At 41.9% G+C, this 21,530-nt stretch overlaps 1 long non-coding RNA gene across 2 annotated transcripts in view; it reads left to right on the top strand.

Moving 5' to 3' along the window:
• The first annotated feature begins 1,061 nt into the window (after positions 1-1,061).
• The window catches only part of LOC143784905 (uncharacterized), a 34,624-nt gene continuing 14,155 nt past the window's right edge, over positions 1,062-21,530 (top strand). The window contains exons 1-3 of one of the 2 annotated variants that reach the window (XR_013217902.1): positions 1,062-1,194; positions 11,499-11,596; positions 11,814-11,951. This is a non-coding gene — a long non-coding RNA (uncharacterized LOC143784905). The remainder of the gene's footprint in view (positions 1,195-11,498; positions 11,597-11,813; positions 11,952-21,530) is intronic. The other variant, XR_013217903.1, reaches the window with a different exon arrangement.

Below are 21,530 nucleotides of genomic sequence, written 5' to 3' on the forward strand. Positions count from 1 at the left end.
TGTTGTTTGATACAGGAGATGAGGCAGATCTCGGCCTTTTTTCCTGAAATTAATTGGCATAAAAATCATGTTAAACAAAGTGGAATTGCTTTTCAAAGTAAAAAATCATATCATATTTATGAGAAATATTTGCATCCACATACATAATAAATATCAATAGATGTTCCTGATTTACGTTACTTCATTTGTCGAGTAAGTAGGATCAAACTGTAAAAATGAACTAGGTAATCGGTGCTTTATTTTAGGAATTTGAGAGCAATCAAAAATTCCAAAATAATAGCTACCTATCAGGATTGCCCTTGTGAGAACTGGCACCAGTGCCTGTGAACTGAGGTAACCTTACTGACGTCACCTCAGTTCACAGCGGCCGGGTCTCATGGAGCTTCTGCTCCAAAGAGGGAAATTGTTGTAGAGGTTTTTTTAAAAAAATAAAACATTTCTATGTGTTTTTTCTCTTTTTACTTACTGGGTTAGTAATGAGGGTGTCTTATAGACGCCTCGACATTACTAACCCGTGGGCTTGATGTCAGTGGACATTGCACAGCTGACATCAACCAAAGCAATCGGGAATGGCCAGGGCTACAAGCCAGAATTGGCACATTTAATGGATGTGCCATTTCTGGGGTGGCAGAGGGCTGGGTTTATTAGGCTGGTAAGAGTTAAATATACATAGCCCTCCCCAGCATATTAATATCAGCCCCCAGCTGTCTGATATGCCTTAGCTGGTTATTTGAAAAAAGAAAAAAGACAAGGCGCCCCCAATGTGTCACACTGTTTTAAAAAACACATACAGTCCTTTGCAGGGAATGTGCTCACCTATTGGAGTTGTGAACCAAGGTCACAACTCCCAAGCAGGCATAACCGTAGCAGCAGGTATCCACAAGAATCCAAAAGGATGCTGAAGGTAATAGTCTTAGGCGAACTGAAGACCGTGCACACGGGGTAGATTTAGGGTGGTTTATTGAAGCCTACGCGTTTCGAGAGCTATCTTGCTCTCTTCTTCATGACATCTGCATATTGTCCGCTCATGACGCTCATTAATAAAGTTTTCCTGAAGCGGCGTGTATTTGTTGGGTATAGGCGGTTACTAGGTGACGGTCACTTCCGGTCTCGGTGCGCACTACAGGAAGTTCCTCCATTTGTAATGAATGCATACGCTCCATGTGGTACCGGGCGTGTGACGTCACCGAGATGGTGAGTCTTATGCATTTATACAGCTAATTTAAGTGTTTGACACACGCATGCTATCAGGTATACATGGCGCAGTATTAGCGCTGATATTACTCTAACCACACACAGCTGTTACACATCTTGATTGCCTTTGAGGAAATGTGGCACATTTCCTATATAATAATGCCCTTAGCCCCGTCCACTCTCTGCAGGACAGCATAGAGGGTGGCAGGACTTTTTGTCCCTCTTTTTAACACATAATCTCCTCATACAAGCAGTTCCCCTGAAGACTTGGGCTTGGAAGAAACGCGTCGGGACGATAGAGGGAGAGTGCAGGGCATGATTATACAGGGGTAGCTGTGGACTGCCCTTGTAAGGGCAGGAGCTTTGGGGATAGACTATTGCAGCCCCATAGGGATTGGCATAGGGACTGTCATCCCATCAATAACCGGCTATTCGTCTGACTGGGGAATACTCGGTGCTCCGTTCGCCTGCCTTATGGAATTGATGAGACCGTTCCTTTTTTTCTAATAGTTACAGCGATTACATCTTACAAATGTTTATTACTGTCTATTATGATCATATGCGTCTGTACATTTAGGGTCAGCGGCTGACTTATATGAATTTTTGTACAGCTACTTCATGTACCCTATTTCAGATTGATCCCGCATTTATTGTCGGGAACTTTTTATCCTGTTCAGGGCCTGTTACTTTTTCAGAGAGTCCATTATATATGGCAGTGACTTGGCCCCGTTACATGTTCACTTGGGTGATGATTAGTTTTTAATGACTTTAGAATATTAAAAGTTATGTTTTATTTTCCACTTTTTTGCTTTGTTATGTATATACTATTATACCTGATTTTTTTTATTAATTTATAAATTGTGTCTATAAACTGTTTTTCTAATACCTGAAGCTGTCCATATAACCAATTAACCAGTAAACTGGGGTTTTAGCAACTGTGGAAACTTACACCATAGGATGACAGCAATGAATAAATAAAATGTAGCATAAATAATAAGTTCCCATATTCGCTAAGTAACATGGAAAATTCGATGTTTTCTCTCCATGTTGCATAATGTTGTTATGATTGCTTCTAGATAAATGTGTCCATATAACATACTACGGCTTTCAACTTCATAAATCAAGACAGAAAATGCAGACGCTCCATTATTTTAGGTTGGACACATGTATCTAATGTATTCTGAAATGGAACAGAGAACCAAGAGCATTTGCAAATGTCAGAACGGTTAGCAAAAAAATGGAGTAGATGTGAAATGGAAATTATAATTTGATGTGGTTTGTGGAGCTCAGGCTAAATGTTTTTCATTTTCCCTATTCATGAATTTAAAGACCTTCTACTGTATATATATATATATATATATATATATATATATATATATATATATATATATATATATATATAGTATAATTGTAATTCACAAGAACATTTACCCTTGCCTATCATCATCCCTAAGAAACCATGTTGTATGTCACCATGAATATCGCCTAGTCAGATCATTTTATGTAGGAAGTTAGGATCCTCTCTTTTAATTTACTTTTGAAGTTTTATTGAGTTGTAGGGGTGTAAAATGTTTTCTAAAGTGCAAAATATTTTAGTTAACTTTTTTTCTAGTAGTTAATAATTTGGTGTCTTCCAAAACAGTTATTGTATATGAGTCTCCTCCAAAGCTCCACTAGACTGGCACTTAGACCTGAAGAAGGATCCTAGAAAATCACGTCTTTCTGGGATCCAGATGACTGAAATAAAATCTAACATTCATATTCATTGAAATTCTGGAGTTAAGTTCTTGTTTTGAATTATTTTGGTGAAGTAAAGACCAGAACCCAAGCCTAGCACTCATGAAACAAAATAAAACGAGTGAGGCCACCAAAAGACAATACTCGCTTCGAAGATCAGAGCTTTGAGTATGATGAATAGGTTTTAACTTTAAAACATATTTCTCGCCCCATCTCCAACATTTGGACGAGACGTGAAGTACTCTATGAAGATGTAAAGCCTGATAGAAATCCATTGACATAAGCAGAAGCAGTTAAAAGACTCTCTAAAGCCATATTAACATTTGAACATATGAATATCAGGTTGTTTTTACATAAAAATTAATTGAAGCATCCTTCAAGCATTTTAAGGAGGTTTTTGAGTGGTTCAATCGTGAAAAACAACTTTAGAAAAAGTTTTAAAGACTCTTAATAAAAGACATAAAATAATATAATCTTGGCCAAACATCTAACGTGTATGACCAGCTTTACTCAAGAGACAACCACAGATTGAGAGACATTGAGCCCACTCACATTTGACCATCTCTAAGTCTCCTATAAAACTCCGTGAAGAAAATCATCCAATTCTTATGTGGCTCCGTAGCCAAAAATTAGGAATTAGTACCCAAAATTTTCACCCACTGAGGTGACCCAACACCTAATGATTTTTATATCTAGTCTTATTGATTGTCAGTAAATAACCCCTTTCAACAGAACTATAATTTATCATGGGGACAGGCACATGGGCACACAGACACTGCCTTAATTCCCATATGGTTATTTCCCCCACCGTAAAAAGTTCTTACTTTGTAGTCGAGCAGCCCTGAACATTACTTATTTCCACCAATTTTACCTTACATTTTCTAATTCGTAATAACCTCATCTGCGAGCGCTTTCTTCCTAATTAATATCTTTAATACACAAATGTTAAAGTAATATAAAAAGCATCAGAGTCTCTAATCGGACTTGAATTAATACGTTCCATTTCAGTGCTCTTAATGAATCTGAGGGAATTTTTTTGTAAACCTATCATATTGGGATTGTCTGCACTACATGACACCGCAAAACCATGGAAACTGAGGACAGTTAACAAGGCAGATTTAAGCTTCCGAGGATGAAAGGGGGATCTGTGTGTATTGCCTGAGCAAATAACAAACCTGTAATACCATAAGACGTATGAATGAAGTAATGCATTAGACAAGAAAAAAACACATGTTCTCTGCTATGCCTATTACAGGATGAACAGAAGTACAGATCATCTAATTATCTCTCTCTATAAATTATTTATGCGGCTTTTATATGTAAGGGTATTTAGATACTTGATCATCTATTTTTAGTGAACATTTTCCTTGGCGTACAGCAATTACTTATAGGGTTATTCAACACATGACAAGTACTCATCTCCTGTTTGTAGCCCATTAAGTGACAGCTCGTTATAATATAGGCAACCCGTGGATACCATAGGACATCTGCAGACAGTGATGTAACTATAGTTCAATGGGCCCTCATGCAAAATTTGGACCTAAGCTTCCACCAGAATGTTGTTCAGATGTGCAAGCCCCCTGTAATAATGTCGTCCATCTTGGTCCCCATACTGTAATAATGCCACCATATAATAATGTCCCCTGTCCTGTATTTATGTTCCACCTCGCCCCTTTCTGTAATAATGTCTTCCATCGTGGGGCCATCCTGGGGAACATCCTGTAATAATGTCCGCCATCCTTAAATAATGTCCCCCGTCCATATTGGCCTCTTACTGTAATAAAGTCCTCCGTCCTGGGGCCCATCATTGAATTAATAATTTTCCCAATCCTATAATAATGTCCCCATTTTATAATAATGTTCCCACATCCTGGCTTCCGTCCAGTAATGATGTCCCTGATCCTCTTATCCAACACATTTTAAATGAATTCTTTTATCTGTCCCCGCTCTTATGACGAGCAGAGTCCTCGTCCAATATAGTCGGTGCATGAGCACGGGTAGTTCATGATACAGATGTCATGCGTCGCCCACAACAGGCACAGCCAACATCAACTGCCAGTCTGTGACTTAAGACTATGTGACCACTCTCTGCTCAAAAATCCTACCTGACCTCCTGGTCTCTGACTTGGCTTTTCTTGACTCCACTTTCATTTCCAATTTTGTCCCAGTAACTGAGTCACTCTGGTTCTGACTATGGGTTGTTTAGTAATTCCCATAGCTTGTTATTATTCAGTGTCTTCTTCACAGACGTAGCAGAAAACACCTACAACAAATGTCTGGAGACCCCTACAGCAAATGACAGGTGCCTGTATAGGATTTAGAGGGTGTAAAATAGGGCTACTCTTAGATCTTGCCTGCATCAAGCTTTACCATTGAAGCACATTTTGAATTTATGAATTATTGCAGATATTTAGATACCAAAACAGTATACTAAATTTTAGTTATGGTCTGTGTTTAGCATCCATAGGGACACATAGATCTGCATAAAAGCTGTATACACAAAATGGTTGGATATTTCACATATTTTGCAAAACACCTTGGGAAAAAGATGTAAAATATTGGAAAAAAAAGTTGCAAAATAATTAAGAAGAGAGAGCAATATTTCCAACAGGGAATATTAAGGTATCTCAAACTTTATTGGCACTTCTCCAAATGATATTTGCAGAATGTGGAAATCATTCATAAGAGCAGTTGTCGAATTGACTGTCAGCACATTGTGACATTTAGTACTCCCTTAACTCTGATGATGATTTGGATTACCTGGGGGTTTTGTCATCTATTACATGTTTTACCTATCATTTGCTAAACTTTTTTTTTAATTTTGTGTTGACTCATTTTCCATGATGGGTCCCTCAGCAAAGACTAATCATAGTGTATGGTGACATCAACAAAAATTAGTTGTAATCTGCATGGAATTCTGGCAGCTAGATTTCGGTTCTTCTGTAATGCCTCCTCGGGGCAAAATGAAGTATTACATGGTTTAAAGTGAATAAAATTTGCAGTACATGTAATACACGGAGGCGTTGAGTCTTCCAGGGAATGAAGCTCTCTTTTTGGTAAGAGATGAAGGTCCTTAATGGGTTATTCCAATATTCGTACATGGATAAAATTGCAAAGTGTTTGTAAAACTATTAGTAAAAATCTTCCAAGTCTCTAGAAGAGAGTGATTTTTAATTTAAAAGGTGTTATCTGGGACTATTTTTTATTTTTTACTATGGGCCTAAAAACTGACAGGCAGGTAATTGCTGACTACCTGACTGTTGTGCCCGGCGTCAATCTCTGCCGGCACAGAGCAGTCACAGACGGCTCTTACCAGCGATTCAGCAGGTTCTGCTGAAATCACATCGACAGAGCTAGTGCTTTCCTTCCACTCTGCTCTGTTAATGGGGCGGGACTGCTGACGTCATGCTGATTGACAGCCGGCTCCTTGCCGCCTAAAGACAGGAAGTCAACTGTCAATCAGCATGAAGTCATACCCTGTCAAAAGAGGAGTCTGGAAGAGCAAGAGCTGCTTTGTTAATTTGGAGGTGCTAAATCACTAGAAGGAGAGGTCGGTGACCGCTCTGAGTGGCACTGGGTACAGCAGGCAGGTAGTTAGCCACCACCTACCTGTTAGTTTGTAGGTCCAAAGTAAAAAAAACGTATTGTTTATGGCTTGTTTCCTAGGTAAACAAACAAATGCAGTGCTTACATGCTCTTTTCCGTAAAGCTTGTAAGTACTGCACTGAAACTGTCCAGGATCGCGGAAGTGCACTGATAGCTTCTAATATCTTCCACCTACATTGCTACTTTGCTCCTCTGATGTTGCAGAGGCAAATATGCCTGATATAGTAGCATCGCAACGTGTTCAGTTCCGTCAACTGTGCAACAATGCCACTGGTCGAAACTGTCAATCATGCAGAAGCATTCTGACCCACAGCAAGTGGGAAGCCTGGAGGCTGAAGATTGATGTAGCTGCAGTTGAGAACGTCTGACAACTAAAGATGAATGAAGCCAACCTTAAAAGTTTGGCGTTAGTACCGGACAGTAAGTGTCCGGTACTAATCGTTGAACAGGAACTTTCCCCGGAAATTCTTCGCAATGTTTGGAGTTAAAGAGGAAGTCTTCTTCAGAGATCCAAACATTGGAATAAAGTTAGGGTCGGGTACCAAAACCCAAACCTCAATAGATCCGATCATCCTTACTGACAACCAATTTAATGTTGAACTTCCTACGAGTCTCTAATACAATATTTGATTAAGTATTTTTTTCAAATCGGACAACTCCTAATTACTCACAGTGTTGAAGCCAGCTAGTTTGGACAAGGTATGGCAAGGCAGATGGGTGATGCAGCCGGATTGGTGGGTTTTGGATTTTTTTTTTACACTTTTATGTGGAATATTTTAAATATGTAGGCCATATAGTAAAGACCGCACCATCTGCTTCCTCATATTCTATTTATGTCAACACAACATTTCCGCACCATGTCATATTTAATTAGCCTGACTTTCCATGGTGATCATTTCCATCAAAACTATTATTAAAAAATACTTTTTTTTCATGCAATGCGATATGTAGTATATTCCTATAAAATGAATGCATTCGACGGGAGAAGGGAATTATAGCTCTGACTTATTCATAAAGGTGATTTCACGCTCCAGGAACTATGGGAAGTTAGCATGTGGACAATATAAATGCAGATACTGTTGCCATGATTGACAGTGGAAGGTGAAGGAGTTGAGCTTTCTACTTTCTTCGAACACTACTGAAGTCTTCTAATATGACAGAAGTTGTTCACCTAACTAAAAAAAGGATACTGTTTAAGAAACTGTATGTTCTGTCACCTCTACTGTGAACTTCCAGAACAATTCAATCCAATTTTAGGATTAGCGCTAAAGCAGGAAAGTTCACAGAAACGAGAACAGTACTCATGCTCAGAAGGAGGTACTGTAATCACATCCTAAGCTATCTGATATTCTGCAGGACATGTTCAGCTCAGGATTCAATATCTTGCAGGTGACAAGAGATAAACATTTCATTTTTTTATTGCATTGTATCGGGAAACCGTCTCTCTATACAGAGTTTTCAAAAAGACAGATATTTTGAGTTACTTGAATGACCTTTGGGGTTGAAGATAACTGGGATTTAAAGAGTTGACTATCATGACCTGGTCAAAAAGCTTTGACCCATTTTTTTCCACTTCTTAAAAATTGCAGTTAACTGACAGCAGATATCCAACTGCGATAACCAGAATTGTAGAACTTAGGCTTTTAATCCCTTGGATACCATAATTAAGAATGGCACATCCGCATAAGAGGATATAGCAATGATGTTCCAATGGGTCTGTAAGAGAGTCAGGGGGTCCAGGAAATGCAGCAGTAAAAATGAGTAAAATACAAATTTTAATATTTATATCTTAGATTCCCTTAAGGCTTTAGTAAAGTCCAAGAAAACCTTTTGAACTCATTTTTTACTATATATTTGCAATGTTTGCATCATTTTCTGAAAACATGGGGTTTTAAAGGGTGTGAGGGTATGACACACTAAGGCTGGTTTCAGACTTGCGTTTTGATCTGCAGCGTTTTTTTTAAAAACGCAGGTGATGAAAAAACGCATGTAAACGCATGCAAACACTACGTTTTTTAGACACATGCATTTTTGCATGCTGTAAAAAAAATGCGGCGTTTTGCCACGTTTACATGCGTTTTTTCCTGCGTTTGCGTTTTTGAAACGCATGCTGAGAAGTGTGTGACAGCTGCCAATCATCAAAATCAACAAGAAAACCCACTATAAATAGAAATAGCTAGGGTTAGGGTTAGGATCCCTAGGGTTAGGGGTAGGGTTAGGGGTAGGGTTAGGGCCTAACCCTAACCCTAACCCTAACCCTACCCCTAACCCTAACCCTACCCCTAACCCTAGGGATCCTAACCCTAACCCTAACCCCAACCCTACCCCTAACCCTACCCCTAACCCTAACCCTACCCCTAACCCTAGGGATCCTAACCCTAACCCTAACCCTAACTCTAACCCTAACCCCACCCCTAACCCTAGGGATCCTAACCATAACCCGGATTCTAACCCTAACCCTACCCCTAACCCTAGGGATTCTAACCCTAACCCTACCCCTAACCCTACCCCTAACCCTAGCTATTTCTATTTATAGTGGGTTAGGGGTAGGGTTAGGGTTAGGATCCCTAGGGTTAGGGGTAGGGTTAGGGGTAGGGTTAGGGTTAGGAAAAGGGGTTAGGATCCCTAGGGTTAGGGGTGGGTTTAGGGGTAGGGTTAGGGGTAGGGTTAGGGTTAGGATTAGGATCCCTAGGGTTAGGGGTGAGGTTAGGGGTAGGGTTAGGGGTAGGGTTAGGGTTTGGATCCCTTTATGACCTTGATGGTGGGGGGTGGCTTTTCAGTGTGTTTTCTGTTTTTTTCTATAAAAACGCATGCATTTTTAACGCAAACAAACGCATGTGCTTAAAAACGCATGCGTTTACATAGACAGCAATACTTTTTTCGCATGCGTTTTTTTGCGGCCAAAAAACGCCTCTAGAAATTACTACATGTTGCATTTCTGCAATCAAACGCAAGCAGAGAAAAACGCATGCGTCGACAAACGTGGCAAAACACATGCACAAAAAAACGCATGCGTTTTTAATGTTAAACATAGGGAAAAAAACGCATGCGTTTTTTTGGGTAAAAACGCTGCAGATCAAAACGCAAGTGTGAAACCAGCCTTAGCTGCTTCTTCAGGTATACACAGGAACACTTTTGGTAGTGAAGACACCTGCTGGTTTATTAAAGTCAACATACACATAGTCAACATTGTTCAGGAAAACAAAAGCAGAGCCTTCCTGGCTTAATGAGAAGCAAAACAAATAAAATACAACAGGGTCCTCTCTCTCTGCCGGTTTCAACTGCAGACGTCTTGCAATGTCCTTAGCTCCTCCTGGAGCTACGTGGGAGTCCTTCTTCTCTCAATTCACACCACCCAGACTGACTCTCATGTCCAGATATTTAACCAGCACCATGTGATGATCACATGATCGTGACATCACCCCAGGTCCTGCTAGTAGACATGCCGGTGTTTGCTCTGCAGGAGGGGATATGGTGAGCACTCTCCCTCCCACTCTATGGGTGGTCACATACTGTAAAACAGCCCAAGTCTAAATTTAAATGAACCCTCTCAGCACATGGCGTGCTTGAGGCAAAACAACATTCTGGTTTTACATCACTGACAGTATGCGCAGTGACAGGTATTTCACTTCATACACTGTGCAGTGACTCTGCCACAAGTGATTATGTCAGTAGTACCAGAACTGTTGTGAATTCTGCTCTTGGGCTCCCTTCAGTGGTTGTTAGTGGTAGTGCAGTGGTCTCTGGATTATAGCCAGGGCAGGTGTTTCTGCTTATTGCAGCTCTATTAGGTATTTAGGTTTGTAGGATCCATCAATCCCTGCCAGTTGTCCATTGTATCTTGGAGGGATTGCATCTCTGTCTGGCTCCACTTGCCCTGCTGTCATTTCAGCTAAAATAAGTGTCTGGTTTTGGTTCTCTGTAGCACGCATGCAGTGTGCTTTTATGTGCAGTGCAATCTATTGTGTTTTTGTCCAGCTTAGACTTGTTTGGATTTTTCTGTCATGCTGGTTTCTCTGGAGATGCAGATATACATCCTATGTCTTTAGTTAGATGTAGTATATAGTATATTCTGCTGTGGATTTTTCTAGTGTTTTAATACTGACCGCTTAGAACTCTGTCCTATCCTTTTCTATTTTAGTTAGAAGTGCCTCTTTTGCTAAACTCTGTTTTTTCTGCCGGTGTATGTATTTCCTCTTAAACTCACAGTCAATATTTGTGGGGGGCTGCCTATCGTTTGGGGCTCTGCTCTGAGGCAAGATAGGATTTCCCATTTCCATCTTTAGGGGTATTTAGTCCTCCGGCTGTGTCGAGGTGTCTAGGCCTGGTTAGGTACATCCCACGGCTACTTCCAGTTGCGGTGTCAGTATTAGGATTGCGGTCAGTACAGGTACCACCTACTCAAGAGATAGTCTCATGCGGCTCCAGGGTCACCGGATCATAACACAGAACAGTACCCAGACCCGAACCCAAACCTGGACTCCATTCACTTTATTTGTGGGCCTAAACATTCAGTGTTTGCCACACTGTCATGTGCATAGCAAGATGGTGCCAAGATGTGACTGTCCAGGCTGAAAACCACTGGGGAATGAGCTGCTGTGAGCACAGCAGCAGTGATGCCATCGAGATATTTGGGGGCCAAATCTGAACAGTAACACAGACTTCCTAGTGAAGTCCATGTTCGGTGTCCGTGCCTGAACAGTAAGTGTTCTGTACGGACACCAAACTTTATTGTTCGGGTCAGAAAAGAAATCCAGCATTGTAGCAAGTATGTAGAATAAAATCCAGACTTTATTGTAGAAGTATCAATATAAAATCATAGTAGTAGGTGGCCCCAGCCACTGTGAATAAATACCAACGCGTTTTAGCTCCTAAAAGCCTTAATCATGGTTATAGACAAGTGTGAATGAGAATGTTTTAAAAAGATTGCTGCAGAGTAACACTGACACTTTACTGCGCAGGTTCACGGATCTCTAATTGGAGACCACAGTAACCAAGCCCATTGGACCGGACCGCCAGGATTAACATACAGCGCGGGAGAAATTCAAAAGGTTTTTTGGTGAGTTTACTGGGGGAGTCAGTGGGTTATATAACTAAGGAGGACTGCAGCACAGGCGCTGGTTAAGGTCATAGTTTTAACTGACACAGGACAAAACTTGTGACAGGTTCCCTTTATTCTGCATTGGGGTGTCCCAACTTTTCCCGACATCAGAAGGTGGCGGAAAGAAGGATTGAACATGTGGGATTTCAACATGCCCAATCATTTGTTTTTACAGGAGATAAGCTCTCACTAGTGGTATCTGATAGCTGCTTATACCACTCTCCCCATTAAGAACACCTGCCCACGTGACCATGCAGGAATCTGTATGGGATAGATGGGAGGATTAACTGACCAAAAATCACTTGGCAAACAGGTATGGAAGCTTAATATCTACTTGAAATCTTATCCTTTGGTTTAAATGGTTCACAGTTTCGTCTAGCAAACAAGTGAATCCAAGTAAGTAGGTTTCGTCTAGCAAACAAGTAAATTGACGACAGTTACAGCAGTTTTAAAAAGTTACGTAAGATAAAGTTCTCCCGGTATTTTGAAGGTTTTTACATCTTTTCATGTTTAAGCTTTCGTTAAATTTTTAATATCAGCAAGTTCTCTATTTCTTGATTTTAGCATTTCTCCGATTCATCTTGTTTGCTGAAATAAAAATAAATCAGTCAAGGAACAAAGAATTTATATTTCAAAGCAACTAAACATAGTTTATTTTATTACTTTTTTTCTCCTTACCATCGCAGTGGACGTGAGAGCACAAAGATTTCTTACTATTACACCGCCAAAAAATTATTTTAGAAAATGAAAATGATATCCCAAGGGGCATAAAAATGCTAAAAACACAAGTTCATAGTTTGCCACATGCTTATAAACAAAAGGAGACGACAGTACGTAGAACGATGATAGATTAAACATATCTTGTCCTTTTATTTTTGTTGAAAGACTTCCAAAATTTTAATAACTTTCAAGTCTTCATCGGGGAATCCAAGTTATTCAAAGCCTTTTCTTTCTTATGTATCGGTATGAGATAAATCTAAAATTCTTAAGGATTTTCAATGTCAGTGCAAGAAACAAAAAGTATGTTCTAGAGGAAAATTAATAGTCTTACTGTTAAAATTAATGGTAATAAGAACAATATATATTAAGCATTAACATGATATAATACTACTGAGTACAACATTTGGATAGAAAAACATATTTTTTTAAGTAAGGTTTGTTAATTAGGATTTCTGTCCTTTTTTATTGTATAGCTGTAATAAAGCGCATGTCTCATCTTTTTGACTTTTAGTTTAGTTGCTTAGATGTAAGTCTGTAGTTTACAATTACTATATACTGGATTTTAATTTTGTTTTTAATTGTTTATAATATTATTTGAGTCCGGCCATATCAAAGGCATATAGAGAAAAAAATAGAAGTCAAGTAACATATAAATGTCATAAGTAATTAGAATCTATGGAAAGTTAAGACCCCCATACACAGATTAATATTGGCTGAACCTGATACCAACAGGTTCGTCAGACTGTCTAATGTGTATGGGGGTGCCGGTCAACTGATCGTTGGGGAAGATGTCAGTTGGTCATATGCGATTTCAGTCTAATGATCACTTTGCTCTCTTTGAGATAAGCTGCCAGTAGACATGTCTGCTTTTGGCTTTCTCGGCCTATTGTCATGATGCAACATGACCCAACGGGGGTTGGTCAGCGGAAGGTGCAACACATACACAACTGGATGGAATAGGGAAGAGGAAGGGCCTACCGATAGGGAAAGAGGGATGGTCACCACCTGAACTCAAACCTAAGTCTGGCCCTGCACTCCCCTAACGCCCTAAGAGGGTCCTCCTCCCACCACCGTAAGGAACCTCGTCCGTTGCTGTCACCTAGCACTGCCCTGGCTAGTGCACTGCCCGGACAGGGGTGCTAGCCTCACCACTGCAGATAGCACCACACAGGGGACAGTGACAAACATGAAAGGGACAAGGAATGAATACAACACTTAGCTTTCAGACACCGCTGCCAAGCTCAACACCGCAGATGACACAGAAACAGGACTCCAAACACAAGAAGTAGCTGGCACCAGAGAGCTGACACTGCACGACTGGTCTTCATAGAGAAACTCTATCACCAACAGTCAGCTGATGCATCAGGTGACCATTTAAAGGATGGTGGGAGTGGTCACCACCCACATCAGCCGATCCAGCAACTCTGCAACTACAGTAGATTGCCAGCGAGCGAAAAACTGAAATTAACCCCCGCTGGTCTTGAAAGGAAAAAAGATACATTTAAAACAGAGTGGAACCAGAGCTGCCACAAATCCAAAAATGGATTATGACATCTGCGAGCGCTCCTGTGTATGAGAGAGATGGGTGAGATGGCTCTCGACCAAATGATCAGCCAAGGCATGGTTCGGCTGACAGCCATCCAATGCAAATGGCCAGTTTTAGGAAGTGCAACCATAGACCAAGATGTGATAAGAGCAGCTAAGTTAAGAGTCTTATCTGTGAATACAGTGTTAAGCTAACCATACACTTTAGATATCCAAATGTTTATCTTGAATTTTAAAAAAATTGAATAAAATGCTTTAAACTAATCTGGCCTTGAAATAACTCCACGGCGATCAAATCGATTGGGCATGTTCAAATCTAGCTGCTCTGTCCTTATTACCTCCAACGTCCACTATTGTGGAAGGACATTTGAGTTGCACCTATACATTTTAGGAGATAAGTTTATTCTGCTTTATCTAGTTCTTGAGCAGAACCATAGACCTTTGATTGATTCACCTATTCTCTAATAATAATGATATGACTCTGCACATTCTGTCTTTGTCAATACTGCGAAGTTTACAAATTAGCTACAAAAAATAATGAAATGCCAGCCTACTCTGACTGTTTAGTGGCCAGTTTAAAAGCCAAAACATTTCTTGATTTTATTTCACATGGATAGTCATAGTAAAAAATATCTTTATAGGGGAAAACCTGAATTAAATAATATGTACTTTTTGGATAATGTAAGCATTTTAAAAATTGTTTAAACTGCAAAGAAAAATATATAATGCAATTTGTTTTAACTAAAATACATAGCATATAGGCAATGGTAAAAATATTATTTTTAGGAAGCATTTGTTTTCTTCATATCCAGTGGAGATGCTGCAAATGTTTGATAGATGGGGGTCCCACTTCTCGGACCTATGTCTATCTTGAGAAGATGGCCCCGTCTTTCACCACTGCTAATGAAGAGGTGGCCCCTCATGCGTGGATATCTCCATTTACTTCTACTGGAAGTGGACTTGGCTATTTCCAAAAGTGCAACAGATCTGAATAGAGAGAGGAGTGCATGCTCGTCCACCCAACGATTAAGAGCGAGTGTGGGCCTCAAAGGTTGGACCCAAATCTATTGTCATGATCCAGGTCAGGGTTTGCTTTCTGCTTTCCGACCTGGTCAGGCAAGGGGTTAGTCTTCTCTGCTTGACTTCTGACCTGTGCATCCATCTCCTGTTTCTGTTTTGAATTGTTCTGTCTGACTCTAACCTTTGGCATGCTTCTGGCTGGGCTGTGCTTTCATCTCGTCCTGTTGTTACCGCATTCCCAACCGGCTTTTTGACCTCTGGCTTGCTTCAGACCGTGCTCCTGCTTTCCTGTCTGACACTGCTTTCCTAGCTGTTGCTGACTTAGGCTTGTACGACTTCCCTACTGCCCCCTAGCGGTGTTTGCTCAACTTTACTGGTCCTTATTTGAGGTGAACTCCTGTTACCTCCCCTCCTTACCCTCTGGTGGTTGTTTCTGTATTGCACAACATCTATCAGACCATTCTGGCATATCATGGATATGTCGAAAATGCCTCATGTAGGATTATAATATTTTTTATCTGTTTAAGCACAATAAAGTAAAGTATTTGAGTTTGGAGTGCTTCCATTTCTACGTTTTCTTATGCACTCATGATTTCTGTGTACGCCCTTGGTTTATTGCACAGCTGATGCTAATACAACTTGTGAATAGGATTTCTCTTTAACAAGAATTTGTGCGTCCCGTCTATAACCTTTACTCCCTACCAAGCTCAGATTAAGCAGCTTTTTACATTCTTGTGGCAATTTTAACTTTCTTCTTGGCAAAATGCATCTCCCAAATTCTCCTTTTATTAGCCTTCATAGTGTCATATGAGTATCTGGAATGAAGCTATGGACAAAGGTTTGCATACTTTCCATGAATCTGAGCATAATTCTCGAACAGATGGAGACTTATGCTTTGTCTGTAGTTTGATTGTGATCTCATTTTACATTTTTTTTCTCCCAAAGTCCATCTGTCGAACTATCCAGGGACTGTACTGAATGTCATGTCATTTTTTTCTTCTTTCATTTATAGAAAAGCAGATGTGTTTGATTTGAAAGCAGACTTCTCTATATGATCATACCTTAAATGGGTTCTCCAGCATAAGGTTATATGGAACATCCAACTATACAATTAGTTTTACTATTCCAATGCATCCAAGATGAAAAATATAGCAACTTTGCAAATATTCTTAAATAAAAACTCTCCTACTATTTTATGTACACAGCTCCTATTTAAAAAATGTGTTTCTTGGGTAATATTTTACAAAGAAACCCAGTGTTTTGTCTGATCTTGCAGCTATGCTCCCTTCTATTATGGGCTTGGCTAGCACACCGGATTCTCTACGCTGTTGATCAGGGCGAGGAGCATAGCCTGGAGGCAATGATGCAGTGGAGCTGGACATGCTGGCAGCACATGGTTCAGCGAGGACCAGAACATGCAGGATATGCAGGACAGCAGATTGGTAAGTAGAGCTGAAAGCACTAGGTTCAGCAGACTAAGAAGTGCAGTTACACACAGGTATAGCAGAGATGTATAGGCAAACTAATAACTTGCTTACAGTGAGATGTGGTTTCACACAGGAATAGCAGATACAGTATGTGTAGGCAAACTGATATCTTGCTTGAAGAAGTACAGCTGCACACAAGAATAGCAGAGATGTGTTCGCTAACTGGGACCTTGCTTACAGAGATGCGGTTACTCAGAGAATTAGCAGAGTAACAAATATAGGAAGCATTAGGATAGCAGAGATGAGCTTGTTAACACTAGCTTGACATAGCAGATGCTATGCTAGTGTAGCAACTCACGGAGGATCATAGGTAAAGCTAAAGACAGCAACTGACCCTTTCGGTTCCTGTACAGACTAGAGATCCTGATCCCACAGTCCCTAGTGATTCCTCCGTGAGCTGAGATAGGCCCAAGCACAGCCTAGATTATGGCAACTTGGACCTATGTTGCCTGAAATGCTGTTGAACGCTTCACGTTCCTCCTAAAGAACCAGAGAGCAGAGCAGAGTGTAAATTACCTACAAAAGGGAAAGTGTGCTGAAATAAAAAGAGATCCCAGAGTGAGTATAATAAACCACTAAATGCAAAATAAAGTATAAAGTACGTACAGTTAGATAATAAGCCACCTACTTCCCAAAAAGAAACATAGGAGTAAAGAAACAGGAACCGCAAAGAAATTAACCCTAGCTGGAATTTCACTGACTGGTTTTTAACTACAGCAGAATGGCTGAACATCCAAATGAGAGTAAACACCAGCAGGGGAAAAGAAAGGTGATAGTGCAGGCAAATGAAAACATCTGTGTTATGCTAACAGACTGCAGCCAAGAAAACAAAACCTAAATACCCATAGATAAGGTGTGTCTGCTGTGGCTCGGAGGACAAAGAAGCCAACCAAAGACACAGGCTGAAGGGTTCAAACTCAGAAGTAAAGGTACCGTTACACTAAACGACTTACCAACGATAACGACCAGCGATACGACGTGGCCGTGATCGTTGGTAAGTCGTTGTGTGGTCGCTGGGGAGCTGTCACACAGACAGCTCTCTCCAGCGACCAATGATCAGGGGAACGACTTCGGCATCGTTGAAACTGTCTTCATCGATGCCGAAGTCCCCCTGCAGCACCCGGGTAACCAGGGTAAACATCGGGTTACTAAGTGCAGGGCCGCGCTTAGTAACCCGATATTTACCCTGGTTACCATTGTAAAAGTAAAAAAAAAACAGTACATACTCACATTCTGATGTCTGTCACGTCCCCCGGTGTCCACAGGGTTACGCGCTGCTGCTCAGAGCTTCCTGCACTGACTGTGTCAGCGCCGGCCGTAAAGCAGAGCACAGCGGTGACGTCACCGCTGTGCTCTGCTTTACTGCCGGCGCTGACACATTTTACTTTTACAATGGTAACCAGGGTAAATATTGGGTTACTAAGCGCGGCCCTGCGCTTAGTAACCCGATATTTACCCTGGTTACAAGTGAACACATCGCTGGATCGGCGTCACACACGCCGATCCAGCGATGACAGCAGGTGATCAGCGACGAAATAAAGTTCTGGACTTCTAGCTCCGACCAGCGATATCACAGCGGGATCCAGATCGCTGCTGCATGTCAAACACAACGAGATCGCTATCCAGGACGCTGCAACGTCACGGATCATCGTCGTTCTCGCTGCAAAGTCGCTTAGTGTGAATGTACCTTTAGACAGCAGAGCTGAGATTGCAATAGCACCAGGAATTGCTAGACTGAGCTTGGAAGTAGTAGCTAGATGCTGGACTGCACAAAGGAGTAGGAGAACATAATTAGATACCTTGCTGTTATGGTTCTCAATGGCAAGAGAACATAGCCCAGCATACATAGGAACTAGCTCTTGGAAGGATGGAAACTTAAACTGACCATGAACTAAACCTGCCGCACAACTAACAGTAGCCGGGTAGCGTAGCCTGCGTTTTATCCCTAGACGCCCAGCGCCGGCCGGAGGACTAACTAATCCTGGCAGAGGAAAATATAGTCCTGGCTCACCTCTAGAGAAATTTCCCCGAAAGGCAGACAGAGGCCCCCACATATATTGGCGGTGATTTAAGATGAAAATGACAAACGTAGTATGAAAATAGGTTTAGCAAAATCGAGGTCCGCTTACTAGATAGCAGGAAGACAGAAAGGGTACTTTCATGGTCAGCTGAAAACCCTATCAATACACCATCCTGAAATTACTTTAAGACTCTAGTATTAACTCATAACATCAGAGTGGCAATTTCAGATCACAAGAGCTTTCCAGACACAGAAACGAAACTGCAGCTGTGAACTGGAACAAAATGCAAAAAACAAACAAGGACAAAAGTCCGACTTAGCTGGAAGTTGTCTGGTAGCAGGAACATGCACAGAAAGGCTTCTGATTACAATGTTGACCGGCATGGAAGTGACAGAGGAGCAAGGTTAAATAGCGACTCCCACATCCTGATGGGAACAGGTGAACAGAGGGGATGATGCACACAAGTTCAATTCCACCAGTGGCCACCGGGGGAGCCCAAAATCCAATTTCACAACAGTACCCCCCCCTCAAGGAGGGGGCACCGAACCCTCACCAGAACCACCAGGGCGATCAGGATGAGCCCTATGAAAGGCACGGACCAGATCGGAGGCATGAACATCAGAGGCAATCACCCAAGAATTATCCTCCTGACCGTATCCCTTCCATTTGACCAGATACTGGAGTTTCCGTCTGGAAACACGGGAGTCCAAGATTTTTTCCACAACGTACTCCAACTCGCCCTCAACCAACACCGGAGCAGGAGGCTCAACGGAAGGCACAACCGGTACCTCATACCTGCGCAACAATGACCGATGAAAAACATTATGAATAGAAAAAGATGCAGGGAGGTCCAAACGGAAGGACACAGGGTTAAGAATCTCCAATATCTTGTACGGGCCGATGAACCGAGGCTTAAACTTAGGAGAAGAAACCCTCATAGGGACAAAACGAGAAGACAACCACACCAAGTCCCCGACACAAAGCCGAGGACCAACCCGACGCCGGCGGTTGGCAAAACGCTGAGTCTTCTCCTGGGACAACTTCAAATTGTCCACCACCTGCCCCCAAATCTGATGCAACCTCTCCACCACAGCATCCACTCCAGGACAATCCGAAGATTCCACCTGACCGGAGGAAAATCGAGGATGAAACCCCGAATTACAGAAAAAAGGAGACACCAAGGTGGCAGAGCTGGCCCGATTATTGAGGGCAAACTCCGCTAAAGGCAAAAAAGCAACCCAATCATCCTGATCTGCAGACACAAAACACCTCAAATATGTCTCCAAAGTCTGATTCGTCCGCTCGGTCTGGCCATTAGTCTGAGGATGGAAAGCAGACGAGAAAGACAAATCTATGCCCATCCTAGCACAGAATGCCCGCCAAAATCTAGACACGAATTGGGTTCCTCTGTCAGAAACGATATTCTCCGGAATACCATGCAAACGAACCACATTTTGAAAAAACAGAGGAACCAACTCGGAAGAAGAAGGCAACTTAGGCAGGGGAACCAAATGGACCATCTTAGAGAAACGGTCACACACCACCCAGATGACAGACATCTTCTGAGAAACAGGAAGATCCGAAATAAAATCCATCGAGATGTGCGTCCAAGGCCTCTTCGGGATAGGCAAGGGCAACAACAATCCACTAGCCCGAGAACAACAAGGCTTGGCCCGAGCACAAACGTCACAAGACTGCACAAAGCCTCGTACATCTCGTGACAGGGAAGGCCACCAGAAGGACCTTGCCACCAAATCCCTGGTACCAAAGATTCCAGGATGACCTGCCAACGCAGAAGAATGAACCTCAGAAATGACTTTACTGGTCCAATCATCCGGAACAAACAGTCTACCAGGTGGGCAACGATCAGGTCTATCCGCCTGAAAATCCTGCAAGGCCCGCCGCAGGTCTGGAGAAACGGCAGACAATATCACTCCATCCTTAAGGATACCTGTAGGTTCAGAATTACCAGGGGAGTCAGGCTCAAAACTCCTAGAAAGGGCATCCGCCTTAACATTCTTAGAACCCGGTAGGTATGACACCACAAAATTAAACCGAGAGAAAAACAACGACCAGCGCGCCTCTCTAGGATTCAGGCGTCTGGCGGACTCAAGATAAATTAAATTTTTGTGGTCGGTCAATACCACCACCTGATGTCTAGCCCCCTCAAGCCAATGACGCCACTCCTCAAAAGCCCACTTCATGGCCAAAAGCTCCCGATTCCCAATATCATAATTCCGCTCGGCGGGCGAAAATTTACGAGAAAAAAAAGCACAAGGTTTCATCACGGAGCAGTCGGAACTTCTTTGCGACAAAACCGCCCCAGCTCCGATTTCAGAAGCGTCGACCTCAACCTGAAAAGGAAGAGCAACATCAGGCTGACGCAACACAGGGGCGGAAGAAAAGCGGCGCTTAAGCTCCCGAAAGGCCTCCACAGCAGCAGGGGACCAATCAGCAACATCAGCACCCTTCTTAGTCAAATCAGTCAATGGTTTAACAACATCAGAAAAACCAGCAATAAATCGACGATAAAAGTTAGCAAAGCCCAAAAATTTCTGAAGACTCTTAAGAGAAGAGGGTTGCGTCCAATCACAAATAGCCCGAACCTTGACAGGATCCATCTCGATGGAAGAGGGGGAAAAAATGTATCCCAAGAAGGAAATCTTTTGAACCCCAAAAACGCAGTTAGAACCCTTCACACACAAGGAATTAGACCGCAAAACCTGAAAAACCCTCCTGACCTGCTGGACATGAGAGTCCCAGTCATCCGAAAAAATCAGAATATCATCCAGATACACGATCATAAATTTATCCAAATAATCACGGAAAATGTCATGCATAAAGGACTGAAAGACTGAAGGGGCATTTGAAAGGCCAAAAGGCATCACCAAATACTCAAAGTGGCCCTCGGGCGTATTAAATGCGGTTTTCCACTCATCCCCCTGCTTAATTCGCACCAAATTATACGCCCCACGGAGATCTATCTTAGAGAACCACTTGGCCCCCTTTATGCGAGCAAACAAATCAGTCAGCAGTGGCAACGGATATTGATATTTAACCGTGATTTTATTCAAAAGCCGATAATCAATACACGGCCTC

This window comes from Ranitomeya variabilis, chromosome 7, assembly GCF_051348905.1.
Source record: "Ranitomeya variabilis isolate aRanVar5 chromosome 7, aRanVar5.hap1, whole genome shotgun sequence".
Lineage (NCBI taxonomy): Eukaryota > Metazoa > Chordata > Amphibia > Anura > Dendrobatidae > Ranitomeya > Ranitomeya variabilis.